This window comes from Talpa europaea (genome assembly GCF_964194135.1).
Source record: "Talpa europaea genome assembly, chromosome: 2".
Taxonomy (NCBI): domain Eukaryota; kingdom Metazoa; phylum Chordata; class Mammalia; order Eulipotyphla; family Talpidae; genus Talpa; species Talpa europaea.
This window is the reverse complement of record NC_140068.1, coordinates 56692748-56695957: the sequence shown is the minus strand read 5'-3', so window position 1 is coordinate 56695957 and position 3210 is coordinate 56692748. Positions and strand designations below refer to the sequence as shown.

At 34.8% G+C, this 3210-nt stretch overlaps 1 pseudogene across 1 annotated transcript; it reads left to right on the top strand.

The window, feature by feature from the left end:
* The first annotated feature begins 734 nt into the window (after positions 1–734).
* Positions 735–1435, top strand: LOC311188469 (GTP-binding nuclear protein Ran-like; annotated as a pseudogene). The gene has a single exon. The product of its transcript is annotated as a GTP-binding nuclear protein Ran-like (transcript).
* The last annotated feature ends 1775 nt before the right edge of the window (positions 1436–3210 follow it).

The following is a 3210-nucleotide window of genomic DNA, read 5'->3' as shown; positions in this document are numbered from 1 at the left end:
AGCTTGTGAAAATATCAGCAGGGTCATTTCTCTGAGCTCAAGGTAGGAACATTCTGCAAATATACCTATATGTAAGTTAAATGCATCAGTACCATTAACTTAACCAGTTCTAAAAGTCTGCTCTAGACCTCACTATATAGCTGTTTTGTTCAGCTCTGATCCCACAGGCAATGTCAAAAGAGTTTACCATCTCTGGATTCCTAGATAAATTGAATTTAGTAGTCTATTATTCAGGATTCATCCAGATTCATATATGCTAGCAATGTGTTGGTTCTTTAAGAAATTAAGAGGTTATGCAAGAGAATTAATGTACTGTTTCCTTCATAGAAACAATAAAAATGTCTGCTCAACTAAACAACATGCTTTGTGACCTAATTATCTTACCTTCTGGAGCTAGCTTTTTATCTTGCTATGGATCAGTAACAAACAATTAAGAGTTTAACAGCTGGTTTGTAGGCCCCACTTTGAATAGCAATAAATTCTGAATCATCCATTCATTTATTCATTCAACAAACATTTACTGAACTAAGAATATAGAAGGCACCCAAGAACTATCTTTGGAGTTATCTAAGAAATCTTTTGGTTTACTTATTACATCCAACTCGGACATCTTACTCTATATTCCTGCTGCCATTGGATTGATTCAGATTTCCATTATTTTCTGAAATGCCAGAAATACAGCATTTCCCTCCTGCCAGTCTTGCCCTCTCCAGGCCACAACATGCTGTTAAAATAAATATTGTTGGGCACCTCAATCAGATAGCCGAAAGACACTTTGGAATGTAATATCATGATGGCTGCCCAAGGAGAGCCCCAAGTTCAATTCCAACTTGTGTTGGTTGGTGATGATGGTATTGGAAAAACTATTTTTACAAAATGTCATTTGACAGGTGACTCTGACAGGTGACTATGTAGATACTTTGGGTGTTGAGGTTCATCCTCTTGTATCACATACAGAGGACGTATTAAGTTCAATGTGTGTGATATAACTGGTCAGGAGGAGTTTAGGGGACTGAGAAGTGGCTATTATATCCAAGCCCAGTGTACCATTATCCTGTTCGATGTGAAACTGGGAGTTACTAACACAAATTTGCCTGATTGGTGTAGAGATCTGATATGAATCTATGAAAACATCCCTGTTATGTCATGTGGTAACAAAGTGCATATTAAGGACAGAAAAGTGAAGACAAAGCCTATTGTCTTCCACCAAAAGAAGAATTTTCAATATATTTCTGCCAAAAGTAACTACAGTTTTGAAAAGAGCTTCCCCTGGCTTTCTAGAAAACTAATGGGAGACCCTAACTTGAAGTTCATTACCTTGCCTGCTCTTGCCTCACTGGAGGTTGTCATGGATCCAGCTTTGGCAACACAGTCTGAGCATGATTTAGAGATTGCTCAGACAATTGCTTTCCTGGATGAGAACAATGACCTGTGAGAGGATGAAGCTAGAGCCCAGCATCAGAAGTCTAGTTTTATAGACAACTGCCCTGTGATGTCAGTGGTGCAGTGTATTTGCCATATAGCTAAGCAGAATATGTGCTTAATCTTTGGGATGCTGAAGGAGATGAATGGGCTCTGGAGTGAATGTGGCAGTTCATTTTTGGACCTGCATATTTAGCTGTTTTAGAACGCAGTTGCTTCCTTTTTGAGTTTCAAATATAAGACTGCTAGAGTCACATCACAATATTCAGTGGTGAAATCTTGTTTGTTACTGTCATTCCTATTCCTTTTCATTTAGAATCAGAATAAAGTTATATTTAAAATATCTAAAAAATATTTTTTTGTGCTCAAATTCTTTTCTAGTTTCTGTCCCAATCAAAACTATTATGGTGAACTCTTTACTGAATATACTACAAATCGATGTTAGTGCTTCATGCTGCAAATGTTCTTAGCTATAATGAGGCTTCCACCATGCTCTCCTGAAATGAATATGTTTTTGCAACTTGTGTGTTTTTTCTGTGATCTCTCTTTACCATTTGTGTTCTGGAGAAAAGTTTTAACTCATAATGCTAAAAGATGTGCAAATGATAATTCTAGATCTGTGGCAAAGAGACAAAGGATGAGTGTCTTGTTGGCTCTCACTACATATCTTGTTGGCTGCAAGATACTGTAAGTTCTATCGTAGTTCAGACCTCTCCAGGCAGTGATTCAAGAAAGTTAGGCCACAAAAGGGTAAGTAGACTGTTTTTTGAAATTAGCAAAAGCAACACAATCATCATTGCAACCTGGGAGAACTAACCAACAATTTTATGAATGAAAGCACAGAGAAACTATAGTCAGAAAAATATAATGGCTTCAGATGATTTGATGATAAAGGAAGTGTGACAGTCCTTGCAGGATTCTGAGACCTCATCTCTCAGGGAAGGATGCTTTCATGGCCTCCATATGTTAATTATATTTTGGCTCAGTTTCTACTAACACTCTGTGCCTAACATGTTATTTTTTATTATGGATGCTTAATATTAGCAATTTTGCTGCCTCTTAATTTTCGAAGTGCTGAAACTCTATTTTTTTCATACTATTATATTACATAAATCTCACTAAAATACATCATATTCTTTTCTGCTTTATTTCTGGTTGTGCTGTTGAGAAGATATTTGTAATAATTTTTGGAAAGCAGCATGTTTACCACTATACTACCAATGTGGTGTAATAATTTTTTGATTTATCATTATGAATATTAATATTGTATGATTCTACATGTTATATGGTGATAAATTTGGTAGGCAATTAAGTTATGTGGAATTGTTTTATCCCTGTATCAACCTTATATATGAGAATTGCCTAAAATATTTCAGATAAACAAGAGTGATGAAGAGAGACTGACCCTAGCAAGCACTTTAATGTGCTATGCAATTAAAATAATCAATAGTGTACTTATGGTGTAGTAACAGAATGCGTGGTCCAGAAATTTATTCCAATATATATATACATATTTAGCATATAATTAATATGAAATTTCAAACTAGCTGAGAAAGAATAGATTATTAAAAAAGGACATTAGGACAATTATTTCATCATTAAGAGCAAAGAATTAATGTTTAATCTCTACTTCACATGATTAATTGCAGCTGGATCAAAGTACTAGGAAATGTGGTAGAAATGAATATTTATATAATTTGGGGAATTTTTTTGTAGCAAGATACTAAAGCCTTAAAGGTAAAGATTGATAATTTACATAAGAAATTTAAAACTTCTGAATTTTAAACA